This window comes from Triticum dicoccoides, chromosome 6A, assembly GCF_002162155.2.
Source record: "Triticum dicoccoides isolate Atlit2015 ecotype Zavitan chromosome 6A, WEW_v2.0, whole genome shotgun sequence".
Classification (NCBI taxonomy): domain Eukaryota; kingdom Viridiplantae; phylum Streptophyta; class Magnoliopsida; order Poales; family Poaceae; genus Triticum; species Triticum dicoccoides.
Window position 1 is genome coordinate 183,684,336 of NC_041390.1, and position 27,802 is coordinate 183,712,137.

Here is a 27,802-nt window from a genome sequence, read left to right on the forward strand (position 1 = left end):
ACAAGATGGGGTTTTCATCATATTGCTTGAGTTAATCCTGCAACATCATGTCATCTTACTTAATGTGTTACTCTGTTCTTATGAACTTAATACTCTAGATGCAGGTAGGAGTCGGTCGATGTGTGGAGTAATAGTAGTAGATGCAGAATCGTTTTGGTCTACTTGACACGGACGTGATGCCTATATTCATGATCATTGCCTTAGATATCGTCATAACTTTGCTCTTTTCTATCAATTGCTCGGCAGCCATTTGTTCACCAACCGTAATAATTCCTTTCTTGAGAGAAGCCTCTAGTGAAACCTATGCCCCCCGGATCTATTTTATAACATATTAGTTTCCCGTCAACTTATATGATGGAAATTAGACCCGGGGGGCATAGGTTTCACTAGAGGCTTCTCTCAAGAAAGAAATTATTACGATGGGTGAACAAATTATTGCAGAGCAATTGATAGAAAAGCGCAAAGTGATGACGATATCTAAGGAAATGATCTTGAATATAGGCATCATGTCCGTGTCAAGTAGACCGGAACGATTCTGCATCTACTACAATTACTCCACACATTGACCGACTCATGCCTGCATCTAGAGTATTAAGTTCATAAGAACAGAGTAACGCATTAAGTAAGATGACATGATGTAGCGGGATTAACTCAAGAAATATGATGAAATCCCCATCTTGTTATCCTCGATGGCAACAATACAATACGTGTTGGTTCCCCTTCTGTCACTAGGATCGAGCACCTCAAGATTGAACCCAAAGCTAAGAAAAACACTTCTCCCATTGCAAGAAAAACCAATCTAGTTGGCCAAACCAAATGGATAGTTCAAAGAGACTTGATATCAAATCATGCATATAAGAATTCAGAGGAGATTCAAATAATATTCATAGATAAGCTGATCATAAATCCACAATTCATCGGATCTCGACAAACACACCGCAAAAGAGTACTACATTGAATAGATCTCCAAGAACATCGAGGAGAACATGGTATTGATAATCAAAGAGAGAGAAGAAGCCATCTAGCTACTTGCTATGGACCCGTAGGTCTGTGGTAAACTACTCACGCTTCATCGGAGAGGCAATGGTGTTGATGTAGAAGCCCTCCGTGATCGAATCCCCCTCCGGCATGAAGCCGGAAAAAGGCCCTAGATGGGATCTCACAGGTACAGAAGGTTGCGGTCGGTGGAAAAGTGGTTTCGTGGCTCCCCTGGAAGTTTTGGGGGGTATATGAGTATATATAGGAGGAAGATCTACGTCAGGAGGTCAACGAGGGGCCCACAAGGTTGGGGGCATGCCCCACCCCCCTAGGCGCGCCCTCCACCCTTGTGGTCGCCTTGTGGCTCCTCTGACTTGCACTCCAAGTCTCCCGGGTGTCTTCTGGTCCAAGAAGAATCATCGCAAAAGTTTTATTCCGTTTGGACTCCGTTTGGTATTCCTTTTCTACGAAAAGGAAAAAAACAGAAAAACAGAAACTGGCACTCGCACTGGGCTCTAGGTTAATAGGTTAGTCCCAAAAATCATATAAAATTGCATATAAAACATCCAAAGCAGATAATATAATAACATGAAACAATAAAAAATTATAGATACGTTGGAGACGTATCAGTATCTTCACCTCGGCCGGAAGCACAATTTGTGGCCCCTCAACCTATTGCACCTACTAAAAATATTGGTTATGAAATTCCTTCGGGTATGATAGAACAACTGCTAGCTAATCTTTATGTAGGAGATGGAACAGAACATCCTAATATGCAGTTGATCTATGTGGATGAAATTCGTGGATTATTTAAGCTTGCAAGTTTACCCAGAGATGAAGCTAAGAAGAAGGTTTTCCCTTTATCTTTGAAGGAAAAAAAAGCACTGGCATGGTATAGGCTATCCGATGATATTGATCTTGGAACTGGAATCGATTGAAATTGGAATTCCCCCCAAAAAAATTATCCTATGCATCTAGTTCATCATGATCGGAATTACATATATAGTTTTTGGCCTCGTGAAGGAGAAAGTATCGCTCTAGCTTGGGGGAGGCTTAATTCAATGTTATATTCATTGCCCAATCATGAGCTCTCGAGGGAAATTATTATTCAGAACTTTTATGCTCGGCTTTCTCATGATGATCAATCCATGCTCGATACTTCTTGTACTGGTTATTTTATGAAGAAGACTATTGAATTCAGGTGGGATCTTTTAGAAAGAATTAATTGTAACTCTGAAGATTGGGAACTTGAAGGAGGTAAAGAGTTAGGTATTAAGATTGAGTTTGATTGTGTTAAATCTTTTATGAATATCGATGCTTTTCACAAGTTTAGCACTAAATATGGACTTGACTCTGAGATACTAGCCTCCTTTTGTGAATCATTTGCTACTCATGTTGATCTCCCTAAGGAGAAAGGGTTCAAGTATCATCCCCCTATTAAATAAGAAATTAAAGAACCGGTTCCAGATCTAGATGAAACTATTATTTACAATCTTGATCCAGTTATGCCTACTGCTTATATTGAAAAACCACATTTCCCTGTTAGGATAAAGGAACATGCTAAGGTATCAACCGTGGTTCGCAAAAGTAATATTAAAGCACCTAAACCCTCTGACCAAATTAAAGTATAACCTAGTGTTGATATGGTTACAGATCTCCTGGCAGAAAATATAGATGGGCATGTTATTTATTTCTATGATGAAGCTGCTAGAATTGTCAAACCCGATGAAAAAGATAAACATAGACCCGTTGTTGGCATGCCTGTTGTCTCACTTAAAATAGGATATCATTGTTATCATGGCTTATGTGATTTAGGTGCTAGCGTGAGTGCTATTCCTTTTACCTTATACCAAGAAGGTATGAATGACATAGCACCCGCTGAAATATAAGACATAGATGTTACTATGAAGCTTGCAAATAGAGACACCATCACACCACTTGGGATTGTTAGAGATGATGAAGTCTTGTGTGTGGGAAAATAAAATACCCTACTGATTTTCTAGTTCCCACAAGATGACTTTTGTCCCATTATCTTTGGTAGACCTTTCTTGAACATTGTCAATGCTACTATAGATTGTCATAAACAAACTATCAGTGTTAGTTTTGGTGATGAGTCTCATGAGTTTAATTTCTCTAAGTTTAATAGACAAGGTCATAATAAAGAATTTCCTAGTAAGGATGAAATAGTTGGTCTTGCTTCTATTGCTATGCCTCGTACTGATCCACTTGAACAATATTTGCTAGACCATGAAAATGATATGCACTTACATGAGAGAAATGAAATAGACAAAACTTTCTTTGAACAACAACCTCTGCTAAAACACAATTTGCCTATACAAACTCTAGAAGGTCCTCGTCCACCTGAAGGTGATCCTGTGTTTGAATTAAAACAATTGATTGACACTTTGAGATATGCTTATATGTGACACCCTGGTTTTTGCCATTTTTCTTTCTCCAAAGTTTATTGCAAATTTGGTTTGAAACCGAGTTTTTGAATTAACTCATTTGGACTTAGCACTTGGGCATTATTTTGATTTTCACCCAAGTGACTCCACTCACTCCCAACAACATCTCTTGTTCTCATATATTTCAAAATATTGCCATGGGAATATTTTTCTCACAGGCAAAATATTCATTTTCCCTCTGAAAATGAATGATTTTCCCTTCTGCTCCAAAGCAACCCCTATTTTATTGCTCCCAAAAATATGAGAAAATTCCCAAATATTCTTTGGACCATGCCTCATCTTCCTATGCAAAAAAATCCTATGGTCATGTGGAGTACTTTTTCTGTAGAAAATCATTTCCATTTTGGTTAGAAATGGTACTTTGTGAAGGAAGTATATTTTTGACTACTCCCCTTGAGCTGAAATTTTTATAGCTTGACGACATTCCTAGCTAACCCATAACCCCCAAGTTTCGGCTCCTAACTCTCTCTAGAATTCTCTCAAATGACCTCAACAGTTTCTGTCTAAAAACTTGCCAAGGAGCTCTAGTCACCTCCTGTCGACCTAGTTTTGATCCAACACCTCAGAGAGACTAAACACTGCACAGACAAACCCCCAGACATGATTTCACCACTCGGGTGCATCACGTTGCACCAGTGCACGCGGTGACCGCGTGAGTCCAACGTGCCAGGCGTGTGTTCGACGCGCTCTGAGCGCCGGCAGAGCCACTGCTCCGCCGGTGAGCATGCCTCCGGCCATTCCATCTTGTCTTGGAGCTTCCCCTGCCTCGACCCGTCCCTCCTGACCTCTCGCTAGAGCTCCCAGATGTCGGCGACAACCGCTGCAGACGCGGATAAAGAGGAGCAGAGGGCATAGTGCGCCCATGTGCCTAAGTCGTCTCCCTCCCGCGTCGTATGCTTGGCACCACCTCTCCGCTGTGTGCGTGTGAGCTCCTCGACCCCTCCCATCAACCCGAGCCCCGTTCATCGCTGCTCGCCACTCCACAAGCCTCTCTAGCGATCTCGATCCCCTCCTCCAATGGGGTGAGGTGTCAGCGAGCCATTAGGGATAATTTAATCGGCTTGACGGCCTGGGCCCACCAGAAGTGGCCCAGGGGGTGTTTAACTACGTGCATGCCGGCGATGAACCTCCAGCGAGGCGAAACGTGTGGTGGTGTCCGAAAAATGGTCTCCACCAACCATTTAACACGCGGAGGCTACCTATGGGATGCCCAGGCTCACGCGCATCCGTTGCCATAGGCGGCGGCGGCTGGGAAGCGTGGGGCTCGCCGGAGACGAGCTCGCGATGGCGGCCCGAGCACGGACTCGACCGGGGGGCGCTAGGGGGCACGGGGGAATAAGCTAGCGCTTGCTACGGGATCCTGGGGAGACCCGAAGCACGCCAATGTGCTCGGGCGTGAGCTTTTCTCATCGTGGCTGCGGGGACGAGGTGCACGGTGGTGGTGAGCTCTCGGACGCGATGGCGGAGCTAGCTAGGGGGGGTGCCGGAGATCAGGGGGATAGGGGAGGATGCGGGGGCTCACAATGAGGTCGACGAGAGCCTAGGGGAGCCGGGGTGGTCGGAGCGCGGCGAATCGGATGCTAAGGTGCGGCGGCCGAAGGTGGAGAAGACGGGTCGAGGGCGACGCTTGACGGCTTCCCTGCTCGGTCTTGAGAGTGGAGATGACGAGGAGGAGCCCGATGGAGCTCCTGGACATGGAGGGGCGGTGAGAGGAGGCCAGTGGCCACGAGATTGATGTCGCCGCGCACCGGCTCCTCATGGTGAGCTCCAAATCGGGGGGAAACGAGGCGAGAGGGAGGGGAAAAGGTCTAGGGTTTCAAGGGGAGAGTGGGAGGGAGCAGGTCTGCTCTTATCCATCACTCCGGCTCTTGATGGCGGCGCGTGCGGCGTCAGTGGCCATGGAGCGGCCTTTCCCTGACGCTGACCGGACATAGGGAAAAGGCCGGCTATAGCGGACAGGGCCACCCTGTAGTTAGCTAGGGTCCAGTGGCACAGTGCCCGTTTTCCTCTTTTCTTTTTTATTTTTTGTTTCTTATTTCTTTTCTGTTTTGCAATTCATTTTCACACTAAATGAATTTTGTAAAATGTGATACTTTGCACATAATTCAAGCGCAACATTACTAGGTTGCACAAAAAGTGTGGGGTCATTTGAAAAGGTTTACATATTTTTTGAAAATGAAAAGGTCAATTAAAAGGTTGTTGTTCCACTGTTTTAATTCTTAGGGGCATTTTGGGAACTTTAATGATGTTATTTTTCTTATCATAAATACTTAGGGGACATTTGCCATATTATGAACTATTTTGTTTGCACGTTTGTGAATTTAAAATTTCACTTGCAATTTGAATTTTGAATTTGAGTTGGATTTTTATCAAGGGGCAATTTGGCTTAGTAAATCTTGATGACATGGCACCATTAGTGGAAGGTCATTGTAGCATGACATTGGGGGTGTTGCAACTCGCTGACGTCAAGCTCATGGTTACTTCGCACACTTCTGTAGCCTCCGTGCGAGCTGTGCCCCGCCATGGTCGACCCGCACGCAACCACCATTTGTGGTCCTGTTGGTCGTTGTGCCATTGGTTGCTCTCCTAAACGCCGCCTCACCCTGCATGCAGTGTCACCGTGCTGCCGTGGATGTGCTGTGGCTGGGCTCTGACGGCAGGGCGGCAAGTGTAGTCAACGAGGTGGATGGAAGTGCGGGTGCGCTACAAGTGCTCGATAAAATTCCTACAAGAGATAGGATGAGAAGGACAAAGGATAAAAAGAGAGAGAGGGAGAGAGAGGGAGAGGGAGAGAGAGAGGGGGAGAGAGAGATTGCCACATGGGCAACGACTGGTCAAAACAATGTTGACTCAGCATGGATACCACTACTTTCATATCAAGGGACGAAACTTGACTGGTTTGAAGTGTTAATGGTGCAACTTCTCCGGTTTTAGAGTTGAGGGATCAAATCTAGACTCGCCCAAAAGTTGAGGGACGAAAAATATACTTTTCTCTTTATTTTATGATGAATTGGAAACTATGCTTGTCATGCTACCCTGCACCGGGGGGTGTATCTCTCAAGAGAGCCCGGCCTTGACGTCTACAAATAGCCCACTAGGCCCAGTACAAGGAAGAAGCCCCAGGGAGTGCCAGAGACCTTCGTGCCCCCAAATGCTAAGGGCGACAGTGCCCAAGATTGCGTATGCTGCTATGTAAACCATAAACCTCCCTACCTATATAAAGGGAGGTTACGGACCCCTCTAGGACAATCTCTCCTCAGATAGGCAAACTCTTGGTAGCAATCTCATGCATATTGTAACCCCTCGCATGAGGTATCCATCCACCATGAATGACGAAAGTAAGAAGGATATAAAGTATTACTCTCCGGAGGCCCTAACCTAAATAAACCATTTGTGAAACTTCCGATCTAAGACTTCTAGCAATGCTCGGACCCATACCGAGGGATCTTGCGGTATTTGCACCGTCTGTGTGTTTCGGTCGTCGATCATTATTGAGTTTAGAGAAATCTTACAAAAATCTCTACTAACATGTGAATTCCTGCGTAGCGCGTAGGAGATTACAAGTTGGGCCTATACGATTTGTCCATGTTATTCCTTCAGATCGAGGGGTTTGCGTGTTGTTTCTGTGGAGCTTGTGAACATCTTCGTAAACCCATAACTAATTCTTGATGTGATGAAGGTTTGTCTCGTGAAAGATTGGGACAACAATGGATCAACCCCCGCCTTGAGGTACGCTGCACATCACTGCGTTCGTGGTGACGACGGTGACACTCGTGGACGGAGTCCTGGATTAAGGAGTGCTTGACACATCGGCCACTGGTCCTTTTGGGCTGGGCCAAAGAGCCCCCTAAACTCTGAAGGAAATATGCCCTAGAGGCAATAATAAAGTTGTTATTTTATATTTCCTTATTCATGATAAATGTTTATTATTCATGCTAGAATTGAATAGATCGGAAACCTAAATACATGTGTGAATACATAGACAAACACTATGTCCCTAGTGAGCCTCTACTTGACTAGCTCGTTGATCAAAGATGGTTAAGGTTTCTGGACCATGGACATGAGTTTTCATTTGATAACGGGATAACATCATTAAGAGAATGATGTGATGGACAAGACCCATCCATTAGCTTAGCATAATGATCGTTCAGTTTTACTGCTATTGCTTTCTTGATGTCAAATACATATTCCTTTGACTATGAGATTATGCAACTCCCGGATACCAGAGGAATGCCTTGCATGCTATCAAATGTCACAACGTAACTGGGTGATTATAAAGATTCTCTATAGGTATCTCCGAAGGTGTTTGTTGAGTTGGCATAGATCAAGATTAGGATTTGTCACTCCGAGTATCGGAGAGGTATCTTTGGGCCCTCTCGGTAATACACATCATAAGAAGCCTTGCAAGCAAAGTGACTAATGAGTTAGTTATAGGATGATGTATTACGGAATGAGTAAAGAGACTTGCCGGTAACGAGATTGAACTAGGTATGAAGATACCAACAATGGAATCTCGTGCAAGTAACATACCATTAGACAAAGGGAATAACGTATGTTGTCATAATGGTTCGATCGATAAAGATCTTCGTAGATTATGTAGGAGCCAATACGAGCATCCAGGTTCTGCTATTGGTTATTAACCGAGTGGTGTCTCGGTCATGTCTTCATAGTTCTCGAACCCATAGGGTCCGCACGTTTAACGTTCGATAACGATATTGTATTATATGAGTTATGTGATTTGGTGACCGAATGTTGTTCGAAGTCCCGAATGAGATCACAGACATGACGAGGAGTCTCGAAATGGTTGAGAGGTAAAGATTGATATATAAGACGATGGTATTCGGACACCAAAAGTGTTCCGGAGGGTATCGGGTACTTATCGGGTCACCAGAAGGTGTTTCGGGTGTCCCCGGCAATCCTATGGGCCATATGGGCCTTGTGAAGGAACACACCAGCCCACAAGAGCCTGGTGCGCCCTATAAGGCCATAGGAGGAGGAGAAGGAAAGGAAAGTCTGGATTATGATTCCCACTTCTTTCCCTCACCCTCCCCCCCCTCTTTCCTTCCCCTTCATGCTTACATGGAAAGGGGCGTAGGGCAAGGCAGGGCCCCTAGGGGCGGCGTCCAACCCTAGGGTGCGCCCTGGCTACCTCCCCTCCCCTCCCACCTATATATATGTGGGGAGGGGGCGCCTCATAAGCACACAACATCAATCGTTAGCCATGTGTGGCGCCCCCTCCACAGTTTACACCCCCGGTCATAGTTTTGCGGTGCTTAGGCGAAGCCCTACGAGAATCACTTCACCATCACCGTCACCACCCCATCGTGATGACGGAACTCATCTACTTTCTTGACACCTTGCTAGATCAAGAAGGCGAGCGACGTCATCGTGTTGAACGTGTGCAGAACTCGGAGGTGCCGTACGTTCGGTGCTTGGTCGGTCGGAGCTAGAAGATGTTCGACTACATCAACTGTGTTGTAAAATGCTTCCGCTTTCGATCTACGAGGGTACGTAGACACACTCTCCCCCTCGTTGCTATCCATCTCCTAGATAGACCTTGCGTGAGCTTAGGAAATTTTTGAAATTGCATTCTACGTTTCCCAACAGTGGCCTCCGAACCAGGTCTATGCGTAGATGATATGCACGAGTAGAAAACAAAGAGTTGTGGGCGGTGATCGTCATACTGCTTAGCACCAATGTCTTATTTTGATTCGGCGGTATTGTTGGATGAAGCGGCCCGAACCAACCTTACATGACCACGTTCATGAGACCGGTTCCACCAACAGACATGCAACTAGTTTTGCATAAAGGTGGTTGGCGGGTGTCTATTTCTCCTACTTTAGTTGAATCGAATTTGACTGCGGTCGGTCCTTGATGAAGGTTAAAACAGCAAACTTGATAAATCACTGTTGTGGTTTTGATGCATAGGTAAGAATGCTTCTTGCTAGAAGCCCGTAGCAGCCACGTAAAACTTGCAACAACAAAGTAGAGGACGTCTAACTTGTTTTTGCAGGGTATGTTGTGATGTGATATGGTCAAGACATGATGTGATATACGTTATTGTATGAGATGATCATGTTTTGTAAAAGTTATCGGCAACTGGCAGGAGCCTTATGGTTGTCTCTTTATTGTATGAAAGGCAAACGCCATGTAATTGCTTTATTTTATCACCATGCGTTAGCGATAGTTGTAGAAGCAATAGTTGGCGAGACGACCACAACGCAACGATGGAGATCAAGGTGTCGAGCTGGTGACTATGGAGATCATGACGATGCTTTGGAGATGGAGATCAAAAGCACAAGATGATGATGGCCATATAATGTCACATATTTTGATTGCATGTGATGTTTATCTTTTATGCATCTTATTTTGCTTAGTACGGCGGTAGCATTATAAGATGATCTCTTAACTAAAAATTCAAGGTATAAGTGTACTCCCCGAGTATGCACCATTGCGACAGTTCGTTGTCTTGAGACACCATGTGATGATCGGGTATGATAGACTCTACGTTCACATACAACGGGTGCAAGACAGTTTTGCACATGCGGAATACTCGGGTTAAACTTGACGAGCTTGGCATGTACAGACATGGCCTCGGAACACTGGAGAACGAAAGGTCGAACATGAATCATATAGTAGATATGTCAACATAAAGATGTTCACCATTGATGACTACTCCATCTCACATGATGATCGAAAATGGTTTAGTTGATTTGGATCACGTATCATTTAGATGACTCGAGGGATGTCTATCTAAGTAGGAGTTCTTAAGTAATTTGATTAATTGAACTTAATTTATCATGAACTTAGTCCTGATAGTATTTGCAAATTAAGTTGCAGATCAATAGCTCGCGTTGTAGCTTCCCTATTTTTGATATGTTCCTAGAGAAAACTAAGTTAAAAAATGATGGTAGCAATAATGCGGACTGGGTCCGTGATCTGAGGATTATCCTCATTGTTGCACAGAAGAATTATGTCCTTGCTGCACCGCTAGGTGACAGACCTATTGCAGGAGCAGATGCAGACGTTATGAATGTTTGGGAAGCTCGACATGATGACTAGTTAATAGTTTGGTGCACCATGCTTTATGGCTTAGAACCAGGACTTCAAAAATGTTTTGAATGCCACGGAACATATGAGATGTTCCAAGAGATGAAATTGGTATTTCAGACTCATGCTTGTGTCGGGAGGTATGAGACCTCTGACAAGTATTTTGCCTACAAGATGGAGGAGAATGGCTCAGCTAGTGAGCATGTGCTCAAAATATGTGGGTACTACAATCACTTGAATCAAGTGGGAGTTAATCTTCCAGATAAGATAGTGATTGACAGAGTTCTCTAGTCACTATCACCAAGTTAATAAAACTTCGTGATGAACTATAATATGCAAGGGATGACGAAAATGATTCCCAAGCTCTTCGCGATGCTGAAATCAGCGAAGGTAGAAACCAAGAAAGAGCATCAAGTGTTGATGGTTAACAAGACCACTAGTTTCAAGAAAAAGGGCAAGGGAAAGAAAGGGAACTTCAAGAAAAAATGGCAAAAAGTTGCCACTCCCGTGAAGAAGCCCAAAGCTAGACCTAAGCCTGAAACTGAGTGCTTCTACTGCAAAGGGAATGGTCACTGGAAGCGGAACTGCCCGAAATACTTGGCGGATAAGAAGGATGGCAAAGTGAACAAAGGTATGTTTGATATACATGTTATTGATGTGTGCTTTACTAGTGTTCATAGTAGCCCATGGGTATTTGATACCAGTTCAGTTGCTAAGATTAGTAACTCGAAACTGGAGTTGCCAAATGAACATAGACTAGTTAAGGGCGAGGCGACGATGTGTGTTGGAAGTGATTCCAAGGTTTATAAGATCACCATCACATACTCCTCTACCTTCGGCATTAGAGTTGAATCTAAATAAATGTTATTTGGTGTTTGCGTTGAGCATGAATATGATTGGATCATGTTTATTGCAATACAGTTATTCATTTAAGTCGGAGAATAATTGTTGTTCTGTTTACATGAATAAAACCTTCTATGTTCATACACCCAATGTAAATGGTTTATTGAATCTCGATCTTAGTAATACACATATTCATAATATTGATGCCAAAAGATGCAAAGTTGATAATGATAGTGCAACATACTTGTGGCACTGCCGTTTTGGTCATATTGGTGTAAAGCGCATGAAAAAACTCCATGCAGATGGACTTTTGGAATCACTTGATTATGAATCATTTGATACTTGCGAACCATGCCTCATGGGCAAGATGACTAAAACTCCGTCCTCCGGAACAATGGAGCGAGCCAATGACTTACTGGAAATAATACATACCGATGTATGCGGTCCAATGAGTGTTGAGGCACGCGGCGGGTATCGTTATTTTCTGACCTTCACAGATGATTTGAGCAGATATGGGTATATCTACTTAATGAAACACAAGTCCGAAACATTTGAAAAGTTAAAAGAATTTCAGAGTGAAGTGGAGAATCATCGTAACAAGAAAATAAAGTTTCTGTGATCTATTCACAGAGGCGAATATTTGAGTTACGAGTTTGGTCTTCATTTAAAAAATGTGGAATAGTTTCACAACTCACGCCACCTAGAACACCACAACATAATGGTGTGTCCAAACATCGTAACCATACTTTATTAGATATGGTGTGATCTATGATGTCTCTTACCGATTTACCACGATCGTTCTGGGGTTATGCATTAGAGATAGTTGCATTCACGTTAAATAGGGCACCGTCTAAATCCGTTGAGACGACACCGTATGAACTATGGTTTGGCAAGAAACCTAAGCTATCGTTTCTTAAAGTTTGGGGTTGTGACACTTATGTCAAAAGGCTTCAACCTGATAAAGCTCAAACCCAAATTGGAGAAGTGCGTCTTCATAGGATACCCTAAGGAAACAATTGGGTACACCTTCTACCACAGATCTGAAGGCAAGATCTTTGTTGCCAAGAATGGAAACTTTCTAGAGAAGGAGTTTCTCTCGAAAGAAGTGAGTGGGAGGAAAGTAGAACTTGATGAGGTAATTGTACCTTCTCTCGAATTGGAAAGTAGCTCATCACAGAAAACTGTTCCCGTGATACCTACACCAGCTAGAGAAGAAGCTAATGATGATGATCATGAAACTTCAGATCAAGTTACTACTGAACCTCGTAGATCAACAAGAGCACGATCCGCACCATAGTGGTATGATAATATTGTTCTAGAAGTCATGTTACTAGACCATGGCGAAACTAAAAACTATGAAGAAGCTATGATGAGCCCAGATTCCGACATATGGCTTGAGGCCATGAAATCTGAGATAGGATCCATGTATGAGAACAAAGTGTAGACTTTGGTGGATTTGCCCGATGATCGGAAAGACATAGAAAATAAATGGATCTTCAAGAAGAAGACTGACGCTGGTGGTAATGTTACCTTCTACAAAGCTCGACGTGTCGCAAAAGGTATTCGACAAGTTAAAGGGGTTGACTACGATGAGACTTTCTCACATGTAGTGATGCTTAAGTCTGTCCGAATCATGTTAGCAATTGCCACATTTTATGATTATGAAATCTGGCAAGTGGACGTTAAAACTGCATTCCTTAATGGATTTCTTAAAGAAGAGTTGTATATGATGCAACCAAAAGGTTTTGTCAATCCTAAAGGTGCTAACAAAGTGTGCAAATTCCAGCGATCCATCTATGGACTAGTGCAAGCATCTCGGAGTTGGAATATACGCTTTGGATGAGGTGATCAAAGCATATGATTTTATACAAACTTACGGTGAAGTCTGTATTTACAAGAAAGTGAGTGGGAGCTCTGTAGCATTTCTGATATTATATGTGGATGACATATTATTGATTGGAAATGATATAGAATTTCTGGATAGCATAAAAGGATACTTGAATAAGAATTTTTCAATGAAAGACCTCGGTGAAGCTACTTATATATTGGGCATCAAGATCTATAGGGATAGATCGAGACGCTTATTAGGACTTCCACTAAACACATACCTTGACAAGATTTTGAAGAAGTTCAAAATGGACCAGTCAAAGAAAGGGTTCTTTCCCGTGTTGCAAGGTGTGAAGTTGAGTAAGACTCAAAGCTCAACCACGACAGAAAATAGAAAGAGAATGAAAGTCAATCCCTATGCGTCAGCCATAGGTTCTATAAAATACGCCATGTTGTGTACCAGACCTATTGTGTACCTTGCCATGAGTTTAGCAAGGGGGTACAATAGTGATCAGGAGTAGATCACTGGGCAGCGGTCAAAATTATCCTTAGTTACCTAAGAGGACTAAGGACATGTTTCTCGGTTATGGAGGTGATAAAGAGTTCGTCGTAAAGGGTTACGTCGATACAAGCTTTGACACCAATCCGGATGACTCTGAGTCTCAATATGGATACATATTGAAAGTGGGAGCAATTAAATAGAGTAGCTCCATGCAAAGCATTATAGACATAGCAGATCTGAATGTGGCAGACCCGTTGACTAAACCTCTCTCACAAGAAAAACATGATCACACCTTAGTACTCTTTGGGTGTTAATCACATAGCGTTGTGAACTAGATTATTGACTCTAGTAAACCCTTTGGGTGTTGGTCACATGGCGATGCGAAATATGGGTGTTAATCACATAGGATGTGAACTAGATTATTCACTCTAGTGCAAGTGGGAGACTGAAGGATATATGCCCTAAAGGCAATAATAAAGTTGTTATTTTATATTTCCTTATTCATGATACATGTTTATTATTCATGCTAGAATTGTATTGATCGGAAACCTAAATACATGTGTGAATACAGAGACAAACACTATGTCCCTAGTGAGCCTCTACTTGATTAGCTTGTTGATCAAAGATGGTTAAGGTTTTCAGACCGTGGACATGAGTTATCATTTGATAACAGGATCACATCATTAAGAAAATGATGTGATGGACAAGACCCATCCGTTAGCTTAGCATAATGATCGTTCAGTTTTATTGATATTGCTTTCTTAATGTCAAATACATATTCCTTTGACTATGAGATTATGCAACTCTCGGATACCGGAGGAATGCCTTGTGTGCTATCAAACGTCACAATGTAACTGGGTGATTATAAAGATGTTCTATAGGTATCTCCGAAGGTGTTTGTTGAGTTGGCATAGATCGAGATTAGGATTTGTCACTCCGAGTATCGAAGAGGTATCTCTGGGCCCTCTCGGTAATACACATCATAAGAAGCCTTGCAAGCAAAGTGACTAATGAGTTAGTTACAGGATGATGTATTACAGAACGAGTAAAGAGACTTGCCGGTAACGAGATTGAACTAGGTATGAAGATACCGACGATAGAATCTCGGGCATGTAACATACCGATAGACAAAGGGAATAATGTATGTTGTCATAACGGTTCGATCGATAAAGATCTTCGCAAAATATGTAGGAGCCAATATGAGAATCCAGGTTCCGCTATTGGTTATTAAACGGAGAGGTGTCTCGGTCATGTCTACATAGTTCTCGAACCCGTAGGGTCCGCACGCTTAACGTTCGATGACGATATTGTATTATATGAGTTATATGATTTGGTAACCGAATGTTGTTTGGAATCTCGAAGTGGTCAAGAGGTAAAGATTGATATATAGTACGATGGTATTTGGACACTGAAAGTGTTCCGAAGGGTATCATGTACTTATCAGGTCACCGGAAGGTGTTTCGGGTGTCCCGGCAATCCTATGAGCCATATGGGCCTTGTGAAGGAACACGCTAGCCCACAAAGGGCTGGTGCGCCCTATAAGGCCATAGGAGGAGGAGAAGAAAACGGGGAAGGGAAAGGAAAATGTGGATTAGGATTCCCACTTCCTTCCCTCACCCCCTCACCCCCACTTTCCTTCCCCTTCATGCATACATGGAAAGGGGGTGCGGGGCAAGGCAAGGCCCCTACGGGGCGGCGGCCAACCCTAGGGCACGCCCTGGCTGCCTCCCTTCCCCTGCCACCTATATATATGTGGGGAGGGGGCGCCTCACAAGCACACAACATCAATTGTTAGTCGTGTGCGGCGCCCCCTCCATAGTTTACACCCTCGGTCATAGTTTTGTTGTGCCCCTCGTACGGTAGTGCCTAGTCACCAGCCTTGCTCCTCGCGCTCGTCATCTCTAGGGGATGACGCGGGGGTGGCGGCGAGAGAGGGATGGGGAGAGCAGCGACGGAGGTGAGCTCAGCGACGGGAGAGGAGAACCGTATAGGAGCACAACGATGGCTGCAAGGGCAAGGGAAAGGGGCGCGACAGGGATGACGACTAAGATTCTCACCCAATCGAGCGCTCTCCTATCCTTTACACAGAAAAGACCCGTCCACGACACACCATGCAAGGGCAAGGTCGCTCTAATACCCATGATTGGATCTGAGAATTACAGCCGGTGGCATGCAGTTTTGACCGCAGGCCACCCGCGTTGGATCTATGCATACCCACAGCCGCAGACAGGGTGGCCCACCAGTCGCACATCCCACGAGTTAGAGAGAGAGTACCAATATTCTGAGGTGAGAAAAGAAAACTATCCATTACTCCGATTGCGAATTTTATCCAACCGCTCATGTCATCTCACGGGCAAATCAAATGGTCCAGGATACATTAAGAAGAGGATCGGAGACCAGAACTCCCAAATCGCCCAGGAGGATCATGTCCCGGCACGACTCTAACCATGAGATATACTCCCTCCGTAAACTAATATAAGAGTGTTTAGATCACTATTTTAGTAATCTAAACGTTCTTATATTAGTTTACAGAGGGAGTAGTACATTAGTACTTGTAGCAGAACGTTTCCAAGTCCGAGTCATGGTCTTGCTCTTTGTTTCCATGTCCGAGTCATGGTCCGCTGTTTTCTGCGCGTTATAAAGGGGGTGCTACGCGCTAGCACGGCCACGAAGCCAGAGCACATTAGCCTCAGGTTAAATAATTCGTGTGCGTGACCGCCGGTGATCGACCCTAAACATCTTGGTGAAAGCGAAAAATAACCAGCATGTCGCTGCTTACAGGGTACGTCTCTCTCTCCAACGTTCTCTCGTTATGATTTTCTTTATCTCCAGACGATCTACTGTTTCTTGGATGTTTAGAATTTCATGCTCTTCGATGGGGAAAGTCAAAAGTATTCTGGTCTCAAGCCTGATATAAGTGTCCTGTCTCCATACCCTATCTTAGACCTGTTAATGGACAACCCGGCTGGAGGCCCGAACCCAAAACCCGACATCCAGGCTGGACTCGGGCTATTTTTCTTCGGGTGTTGCCAAGCCCAGTCTGAACCTGACCCGGCCCATGGAATGATCAGGTTTACTCTGTCTACACTCGTTACGACTTAGGGGGGCATGCTTGGATTTGTTGGTGTATATTTTACACCAGTATCTATCTTGCCGGCTGCTCTGCTCTCGATGCAAACAAAACGATGAGTCGAGACCCTTATTCTATAAGGATGTATTTGAAAAGAATATGACAATCCAAACATGGCATTAGTGTTCAACTATAACCTACACAAGATTCAACACAACTCGAACACTTCGTACAAAGGTAATACTACCTCCGTTTAAGTTTGTCTAGATCTATAAAAAAAGGTGTCAATATTTATATCAAAAAATTAGTTTTTGTTCAAGTCTAAATAAAATATATTTTTGTATATATGCTAAAACACTTTTCTATAGACTTGACCAAATTCTTATTTATCTTGACTTTAGAAAAAATTGGAACGTCAGAAAATAAAATAAAATGGAGAGCTATTTTTTGGAGCAATTAATGACCGCACTAAGTTCTCATGTTCGAGAAAAAGTATGAGAATGTTATAAAATTGCCCTCTCTGGACACTCTCATCAGGACCAGAAATCTTAGGCTGTGAAACGATGTATTGTTTTTTTAGTCAAGGAAATCGTACTTGTCCTTTTAAACACCTGTAAATATATTCATACTTGTAAACACTATATGCACAATGGTTTGTATCCAAAATCCAAGAAATTACAAAGTAACTCCTATAACTAAACATTTCAATAAAATTTCTTAGAGATAGCTTCTCCGTGGTATCCATCTTTGCCAGATGAAACATTTCTAAAACTTCAACAAAGATATCGCAATTGGAGTGACACAGTGGTACTATCATTTATTCACCTATATAAGAACTTGATTATCAATAAAGATTTTTGTAAGTCATTTGAGTCGTTGTCCAAATAGATGGGAAGCAATGTCTGATGAACGGACTTGGCTCGGGGTTAATCCCCTACAAATACTGTATCGTTGAATGACAAGATCTTCGGCGCAACATCGAGGAAATGTTTCAACTCCACAAAAAGCCAAACTAGCAAAAACAATTCGTCACAATAACATAAAGTTGTCAGATTCAAATAAAATGGATATGTCAGAACACAAAGCTTACTAGCTCCATGCACCGCCATTTTATGGTTTAGATTTTTCTTCTTCGTAAAAGCACCACTATGAAAAAGCTACCGAAGACGACATCACTATTAATCTGATGTATCCACACTTTTCAGCGCCAAGATGACAGCCGAAAGTGAGGGAACGGAATATTTTTCAATCGCGGCCTCCATCTCTCAAACCCTTTACCTGATTGAAAAAAAAGAGAGCCTAATCCTATTCGCGCTTATGCGCTAGTTAGTGTGTTGCCCGTGCATAGTGCCCACGGCGTTTCTACATGGGCCGATCCATCTATTTGACTTCCATAGTCCGGTTTTTGGGAACCTGCTGGAAGCTTCTGGTCTGATTTTCCTGATGTTTTCTGTCTTCGGTATTTCTATGTTGGTTTTATTTGGTTTGCATTTTTTCCTTATTCCATTTTAAAAGTCATTTTTTAAAATATTTTTAAAATTCGTGAATAATTTTCAAATTTATGAGAATTTCAAATTATTTAACATTATCATATTTGTGAGATTTTTGAAATCCATGAAAGGTTTTGAAATACGGGTTTAGTTTAGAATTTATGATTTTTTTCATGGTCAGGGTCATAGCCAAAGTCAACAGTTAAAAAACTTGTAGATGCCTGTTTTGTTACTAAGAAAAGAGAGTGACGAATCAGGCGCTAGCGCTACATGGGCCGGCCCTTAAAGTCGTGCTCCGTTGACTAAACCATGCATGAAGCGCTGTATAGGTGCGAGTTCTCCTTGTCTATATAAAAAAAAGAGCGATCTCTCCAAAAGAAATTTTTAAATCACACTAGCTTTTTTCTTTTTTGAGAAGAAAATCCCACTAGCCTGGATGGCTTGGAGCGGACAAGAACGTTTGGTCTATGGGTGTATACACACTCTATATGGGAAAGTAGCAACTAAATAAAAGTTTTAAAAATTCTGAAAATATTTTTAAAATAAACTTGAACTTTCATTGTACTTGTAGAAAACCGCAAAGATAAAAACCCCGTGGACTTCTTTAGAAAAAAACTAAATTTCAGCCAAAATAGTATGAATAGTGACCTATAATAGCAAATAAATTTTGTTCTTTTTTTGCCTAGAAGTCGACACTGGTTTTTTATTCATGAAAAATTATATACTAGCGCAAAAGAAGTTAAGTTTATTCTAAAAGGACTGCTAACTTTTAATGTTTTTAATTATTACGCCCTCCAATCCAAAATAAATGTCGCAGCTTTGAACTACCTGTATATCAGTTGTGTATACGCTAGGAACAAAGGGTATTTCCCCGGCTTGGACGACATTCTTTACTTGGCTAGGTTTGCCTATAGATGGACCATGGACAGCGCACCAACCTTCCTTCACTCCCTCTTGTTCTTTCCCTCGCTTTGCCCCATGGAAAGGCTTCCGTCTTTCCCCATTTCCCATTGCCTACCCAGCAAAACCAACCTTCAAAACCTAGATCCATAAAAGCATCCTCCAAACCCTGGACCTCTCTGCCGCCCCATGCCGACCCGACGATACCACGGGCATGGTGATCTCTAAAGAGAAGTCGCCCCCGTCGCCCGGACTAGGCAATGCTCTCGTCTGGTGTCCCTCTTTCTGACGGCAACCGTATACCTAACCCTCACGGCGATGGCTATGAGATATCTTGACTCTTGAGTTATGTACATTTGGCGACTACTCCAACCTCCACCACCCGAGACTAAGCATTGCCAGATGCATGCGTGGAAGTCGCCCGCACCGACATCCAGATGAGGCCCTACGATCGCCCACGGCCTCCACAATATGACCTTTATCGATCCGTCCCTCTCTTGACTGTCTCTCAAGCAACATAACCAAATTCTCACACCTTATCTTTGTTGCCAGTTACACTTTTTTTGAATCAAAGGGGTTTCCCCCCGCCCCAGCTTTTTATTAAAAGCCAAGGCCAACATTTCCAGTTACACTAGTTAAGTAGTGTGCAATCCTCAACTATACTATCTTAATCATGATCCACTGGTTTTATATCGCTTGTCTCTGCTATGCTGGTGGCTATATTCACTAGGTGGTTTGTTTATTATTAGGAAAACAAATATGAGTCTGAAGGAATGAAGGGTTCTCGTATATAGATAAATAAAGAATAAACTTTTTTTTCTCTAGTTATTCTTCAACTCATCAACCTTGTCTTCCACTTCACACCACTACTAGAATCTGCAAATAGCCCTAGGGCTGAAGCACTTCCCTAGAGTTAAATTGAACACCCTAGGGACGTAAAGGTTTCCTATGGTACACACTGAAAACCCAAGGGATTGTATTGTTTCCTTAGGGTCTAGTTACGCACCCAAGGGATACTCCGTGCGTGGGACCATGTTGAAGCCATGCTGACGTGTTTCCCTACGGGTTATCTTATTAACTCTAGGAAAAGATCTATAACTAGGGTGAAGAAACAAAACTCTAGAGACTGAACATATGGTGTAAACGGGGCTTTAACGTTCCAACTAACGCCGTAGAGTATCCCTAGTGTTTGTAATGTTAACTGTAGGGAGGTTTACACACACTTAAATATGTATTTTACCCTAAGATTTATATTCTAAATATACTTGCAACAAATATAGAATATCAAGAAAATTTAAACCTACAAGAAAAAATAAATGTGAAAATAACATAAATTGTGCAAAAAGAAAACGTAAGTTGATTGACCATATATATTTTTTGACATATATGTCGACCCATCACTTTTTGTGCACACACTTGATTAGTAAATGTACATGTGTCAGTGAAATAGGCGGAAATAAGTGCATATTTCTTTGAGGGTTAGATATACACAATGGAAAATAATAGCCAAGTAAATCTTTTTGACCAGATGCTAGTTGAGTAGTGCCTTTTCTTTTCCAAAAAATCAGTAGTGCCTAAATTGGCTATACACGCGCCCAGAATTGGCTGTTGGCGCTTATCGAGCCCGCGCAAAATTGTACACGCTCGTATCCCTTCACCCCCTTAGACGCGCGAAGTTTCCCCAATCTTCTCTCCCGAACGCGCGAAACCCTCCTATTCACCAAAGCTCAACCCTGTACACGCGCGAACATTTTCCCCCAAATCCCACTCCAGCGGTGAGAGCGCCGCCAAAATAGCACCAAAGCTGCGGCGGCGCACCTCATCCATAGCCGCGTCACCCGTGCCCTCTTCAAGCCATCGCCGTTGCAGGCCCGGGCTCCCGCGGCTGTCGCTGCCGCAGCCGCCGCCGCTGCATCTGCAGCAGACCTGGGCTCCCGCGGCTGCCGCTGTAGAGGGGCCGCCGCCGCCGCCTTTGCTGCATCTGCAGCAGACCTGGGCTCCCGCGGCTGCCCCTGTAGAGGGTCCGCTGCCGCCGCTGCAGAGGGTCCGCCGCCGTGGAGCTTGACCGACCTGCTGCCCTCGACAACAACTTCAGGCGGAGGCATCCGTGCTGCTGCCACCCTGCTCCTACCTTGCCGCCCTTGACCAATACGTCCTCGGTCTGCAACCTGCTGCAACTATAGGCGTCTTCTTCAACTTCAGAATCAAGGGCTCCATTAGGTGAGCTCACATGACAATGTTTCCCTCATGTTCCTATATGTGTCTGATGCATCAGTTTAGGGATCGGTAAATGATTTTTTTAGAGATCTTTTTTACTCCATGAAGATGAAGCTCACATCTAGGAAGTTGTGATCCCTAAAAAAACTGTCTATTTGTGTATATTTGTTTTCTGATTAAAACTGTGTATTTCTTCATCTCATAAAATTGTAAGCTGTATATTTGTGTTCTGATCAAGAAATTGACTCTGATGCAGAATCAGAAGATGGTGAGGACTTGCAATTATCTCATGGAGACATTGATGATTTCTAGTAGTTTTCTTGTTGTTTGAGATGACATTTTCCTCAATGTATTTTTAAATCTGGACATTGATGATTTCTGGTTGTTTCCCTTTGTGTTGTACTTTCTAATTTGTCTAAAAAATTTCAAACCATCGCATCCCTTCAAGGAATTCCAGCGCCTGAGATTCCATGCATTGTTATACCACCACCTCCAGCTTTTCCAAGTTTAGCCACTTCGTCTCCGATCTGTTCTCCATAAGTGGTATGTACCTATGTCTTTTTGAATGCAATAGCGCCAAATAGGCCAAATGAAAACATAAAAGGAATATGTTGTAGTATATCAGCAAATGCGCAAAAACAAGTGAAAATTTCCCAGAATAGTAGTCGACATATGGTTGCACTTTGTTTTTTGGTTCAATTTTTTGGCCAAATAGTGCTGAATTGGTATTTTAATTTTACTTTTTAATTGGTTTGGCAAATATGATTGAAAATTTCGCAGAATAGTAGGCATCATATGGTTGTCCTTTTGTCAAAATTTCATAATTTTCTGGACATTTGTTATTTTGGTTCAATTTTTTTGCCAAATAGGGGCTGAATTGGTATTTCCATTTTATTTTTTAGTTGGTTAGGCAAATACAATTGAAAATTTCCCAGAATGCTAATAATGACATTTGTGCAGCCCTCTGCCGGCGAACCAACAAATGATGTTGAAAATATGGATAATACATTACGTGGAGCGAAAGATGGAATGTTTGGCCGCTTCTTTGATGCAAATGGTAATGATGCGAATGGTGTTGCTGCTGGAACTTTCTCCCCACCTGGTGATGATTTACCTACATTTTGAGATATACCTCGTCGTGGTGAAGGAGGTGGTCTGAACTTTTTTTTTTGATTAATTGGAAGCAAATGGACAATTATCCTTTTGGCCATGCACTTGGTTAAGGTTGTGATATTCTGGATCAGTGACTCATATGATGCATGGTGTATGTATTCCACGCTACTAATTGGTACCTAGGTAGATGACATTTTGTGAGTTCTAGGTACTGAGCTAGATGCCATCTTTTGTAAAGAGTGGTACTATTATGTAAACTCTTTGATGTTGCTATTTATAATAATGGTGGTTGAAATATATATTTCATGTGATTGTTTTCTAATTTTTGAAGTGATTATATACAATTATTTTTTATAGTTTAATTTGTACGAAACAATATTAATTTGCCCAGTAATGCAATATTTTGAAATAATGATTCCTTGGGTTTGTAAACCCAAGGGATCTAAACTGGGCTAACAACGGTCGCCGTTACACAATATTTCCCTAGGGAAGGAAACTAACCCAAAGGTTATCAACTTTACAGGTTAGCATGCGGGCCACCTGTCGCTTGTGTCCCTAGGGTATAGAACCCAAGGGAAAGAGGACTATACCTAGGGTATTCCTTCTTCACCCTAGTGAAACCGAGATTTCCCCACCATTCATGCCCTAGGGCGATTTCCCTAGGGGATACACTAGGGAAACCCCTTTCCCTAGCGTTTTTACCTGCTTGCTTAGGGTATCCGACCCTAGGGCTATTTGCAAAATCTAGTAGTGCACGTGCATGTGGCATGCGCAAAAAACATATATTCCCGACCTTCAAATTATATGAATTATTCATCACCAAATATTAAAATTTGTTGTCTATATACTAACCTTCTAACCATGTTCCATTTCAGGTGTGAGTACCCTTCCTCATCCTCCAAGCAGGCAGAGGTGGTAACTCATGATGTCTCACCAACGTCAACACACTCGTCTCCACTCATCTCGGCTCGTAAACCTCCTGGTTGGCATATACAGTTTTTCATCAGAATAGATCTGGGGCGTTCTTACCACACGTATCCTCGTCTGGGGGGGCCATTCTGGAGCTTGGAGGAAGCTGAAAAGGCTATCAAAAGCCATCTTGATGGCCTGCGCTCTCCAATAATGTGTTTTTTCTCAACTTTGCCATGGATATCTGCATTTCAGAAATTACAATCTACTAACATATAGTGTGTTCTAACCTCAACCAGGTGCAGAGATGGGCTATCGCCGGCGGAGGTTGCAGTGCGACATCGCCTTTATTGGCCTGATGGCACAAGGAAGAAGTCGTCCGAAGGCAATCCCGGGCGTAGGAATATGAACCTATTGGTTCAAGCTTTACTGGATAAATACAATGAAGATCACCATCTTTTGGGGGTTTGATCTCTCTCCCTCCTCCCGCCCTCACTCTTTGTCCTATTACCAGGCTTGTATTGGTCGTCTTCTGTTCATGTACTAATTGCTGATACAATCCATGCCTCCTTTTTAGGATCTTGCATATGAACTTGATAATGTTGTGTGCTCCCGACAAATTTACGAGGAGGAGGGCGGCCTTATTAACAAATTCTATCATATCAATTTGACTGCAAAAACCAAAGGAGATGATGGTTTTCACAGTGGTGTCGACAATCTATTCTTTGGTGAAATCACATGAATAGAAGGCGAAAATGAAGAATACATGCTCAATTGTTTCTGTATGGTTAAACCTATTGACAATGGTATTTCTTCCACCTTAGATTAAGTTCTGTTTATATAGTTTGGGGTCACATTTGTTTGTTTGCCCCTTGTGCCATGTTTCCCTTCATCTCATCCATTGTCCTTGAGCTTTACTATAGTTTTAAAGTCTAAGCTAGTTCATTCGCAGCCGTATGTAGTCACTTTCTGCACATGCTTTTATTTTGCTTGGTTGGTTATTTTTTGGTAATTAAATGACAAATCAATGGTATTTCTTCCACCTTAGATATGTTCTGCTCAATTTGGGGTCACATTTATTTGGCCGACCTGTTTGGTTGCCCCTTGTGTCATGTTTCTGTTCATCTCATCCACTTTCCTTGAGCTTTACTACAGTTTTAATATCTAAGCTAGTTCATGCCCAGCCATATAGTGATCGTCTACACATGTTTTCTTTCTCCTGGCTAGTTATTTGGTAATTAAATGACAAATCAACGGTATTCCTTTTACCTTAGATTAAGTTCTTTATAGAGTTTTAGGTCACATTAATTTGGTTAGCCTTTTGGTTGCCCTTCATCTCATCCACTGGTCCTTAGCTTTACTACATTTTATATCTAAATATGTAGTGACTGTCTACATGTCTTTGTTTTGCCTAAGGCGCATGCTCAGGTTGTACGAAGTACGGGGAGTGTGATTTGAAGCACCCTGTTGATGCTGATAAATACAAAGGTGGCCACTCTACCCCGGTCATTCAGTGTCGTGGTATCAATCATACTCCTTTCTTGCAACCGGATGTACCTGTATACATCCGGAATAAGCAGGATTGGTTGGAGTTTGAGAAGGCTATGTTGGCGAAGGAGGAGGCTAAGATAAGATATATATATGAGGTAATGTTTTATCTTGTGGTTGGTATTTGCTCTTGTTAGTAATGGTACTGAAGTGTTATTGTTCGCTTTCAGTGCCCTGCTGATTCTCCTATTCAAGCAAAAGTGGATGGTGCAAGAATGCCTGCTTGTTTGGCCAAGGGACAAGAGGATGCTGGTTTGGCCAAGGGACGAGAGAGTGCTGGTTTGGCCAAGAGAGGAGAGGGCGCTGGTTTGGCCAAGAGAGGAGAGGATGCTGGTTTGGCCAAGCGAGAGGATCACCAGGGAAGCGTGAAGTACATTGTACCTGCTAGGCGTGGGATGGTGTTTTGAGTATCCCCTCAGGTATTAGATAAATTTGATTTGATTTCGGTAATATTTGTTTCATTACTCAGTGGTTCATTAGTTCAAGCATTATAGTATTGTTACAACCTACGCCGTTGCATGTTTAATGAATATTTAGTTGATCAACTAGTGCCTTGATTCAAATTTGTAAACTTGTTCTTTTCTTATCACGTTGTGGATTTGCACAGTATTGACATATTTGTCAAGTGTATAAGAACAATTGTTCCCAAATTCTCTGGACATTTAAACACTCGTGTGAGTCATTCATTCATGATCGTTCAACTACAAATGCTCTCATACTCTTATAAGGCTATTTTCATTTCAAGTTTAGCAAAGGACGATGCATTCCATATGCTCTCGATGTGTCATTTTATAATTTTTGCCATCCTGCCAAATTGACAGAAATGAAATTCCAATTGATGAGTTGTTTCCTTCATAGCTCTCCTTGATATTGTTACGCTATTTCTGGAACTTGAATCATCCAGCAAAGTTGATTTTGCTTGGCATATCTGTCTTTTATAGGTTAGTTGATATATCTTTTGACCATTCATCTCATTACATATTCTGGTTCAGGTCTCTCTCCACTCATGGACTTGACAACAGCTACATGGCGAAGACAGCATAGCAATCTATGGGGATGTAGTTTGTTGCCACACCATCTATCATAATTGCTGTTTTTTAAATTTCCAGTATCCTTTGAGAAAGATTGAACTCGTCATGCATCATCATTTGGAATACTGTCGCTGTATTGGTAGCATGTATGATAAAGTTTGGTCGGATTTTATATTGCTATGGTACTGGAATCGGATGCACTTTCCAATTTTGTCAGTTGTAGATGAAGTTTCTAATCCAGAAGTTGAGATCTTGTAAGTTGAAATGTACTCAACCAATAAATCTTTTCAGTCCATAATGCGATTTCTACCTTTTGAAAAAAATTCATTTGACCAATTACTTTGGACTTGGCGTATGTAGTTGTTGAACATGTAAGTAGCTGTAGGAAAGTTCAGTCCGATTTTATATTGTGATGGTACTGGAATCGGATGCACTTTTCAATTTTATCAGTTGTAGATGAAGTTTCTAATCCAGAAGTTGTGATCTTGTTAGTTGACATACACTCAACCAACAAATCCTTTCAGTCCATAATGTGATTTCTACTCTGAAAAACTGCATTTGATCCGTCCAGTGGCCATCTACCTGCCTCCTTGTTGACAGCATTGCCACTCATCAAGTTTCACATATTCTCTCTAGATCACATAATCCATATTGTAGATAGCGTTGCCATCCATCAATTTTCTCATGTGATCACATAATCCATATTGTCATCACTAACCTTTAGCAGTTGTTTGTTGGCGTGCTGAGCCCCAGTTCAACAGATTATTACTCCCTCTAAAGCTAGTACAAAGTTGAGTCATCTATTTTGGATGGAGGGAGTAGTTTCAAGCAAATGGCCGCATATAAAACATAGCTTGTTACCTAGTGGATGATGATGAAAGTTAGCTTTCCGACCATAGCCATCGCCACCGCAACAACTTCCCTACACGCGCTGATTGGGCACCCCCTCTTCTTCCCCGTTCGGCAGACTCATCGGCGGAGCTTGTAGAGTACCATTCTAGAGTAACTCCTAGATTATGGCTTCAATTTCATCCGGTGGTGTGAATACAAGGCCTTTGATTCATTGGTTAACTATCGCGAGGTGAATCCGATGGTCGCATGGTCTTTTAGGGAGGGAGGGTAGTGGGTTCTAACTTCTAAGAACACATCAGAGAAAGAGGACCAAAGCTGCTTGAGTCCTCTTCTCAATTGGAAGTGTGGTATCGATGGGTGAACCTAAACTACTAAGCGGAGCAGAGGCACCGAGATTCCCCTCCCGCGACCGGCTGCCGGAGCGGCAGGCAGAGAGGAGGCACATCCAAGGGCTCGCCGGTGAAGTCTGGAGGAAAAAGTTTGCCCTAGCCGCCTAGTGTTAGGGGAGGCACTCCTCAAACCTTAATTGGGCCGTCATGGGCACGGTGGTTCTTTATCTCCCACAATGCGCAAGAAATAGAAAAAATGGTCTAGATGTTGCGAAGCACGTTTACTTTGAAAATCTCCTAACCAAGTCACAAACTGCATAAGATTGCACTTTGCGCAATAGTATTTTCCCTGTTCCACAATATTTGTATATTTTGGAGAAAATATATCTTCCTGAAATTCACCGCCAAGAAAACTTCTGCACACATAACTTGGCAGTTTTCCCGCTTGAGCTATTGTTGGAGAGTAAAATTTTTGGCCCAGTGAAAGACTGAAACGAATTCCACAACAGATGACGATTTTTGCATAGAAGGGATCATTCTTGAAGAACCAGTTACACACCCCTCTTGTGAGAAGAGAATGATTTGCATAAGGTCACCAAAAGGAAACGTAAAGAACAGCTTTTTGGTGGCAAAAACAACCATGTAAATCAGGCCCGGGCCTGGGGGAACAAATGGAGA

The 27,802-nt window shown here is 42.6% G+C and overlaps 1 long non-coding RNA gene across 3 annotated transcripts; it reads left to right on the forward strand.

Moving 5' to 3' along the window:
• The first annotated feature begins 20,833 nt into the window (after positions 1-20,833).
• LOC119316517 lies at positions 20,834-26,254 on the forward strand. Of its 3 annotated transcripts, XR_005153053.1 has the most exons (10): positions 20,834-21,345; positions 21,599-21,610; positions 21,791-21,885; positions 22,303-22,399; positions 23,331-23,579; positions 23,664-23,829; positions 23,942-24,170; positions 24,781-25,010; positions 25,083-25,331; positions 25,905-26,253. It is a non-coding gene; the product is annotated as an uncharacterized LOC119316517 (long non-coding RNA). The 3 variants fall into 3 exon arrangements; XR_005153052.1 differs by having other exon boundaries at positions 21,599-21,885; positions 25,905-26,254; XR_005153054.1 differs by lacking the exon at positions 21,791-21,885.
• The last annotated feature ends 1,548 nt before the right edge of the window (positions 26,255-27,802 follow it).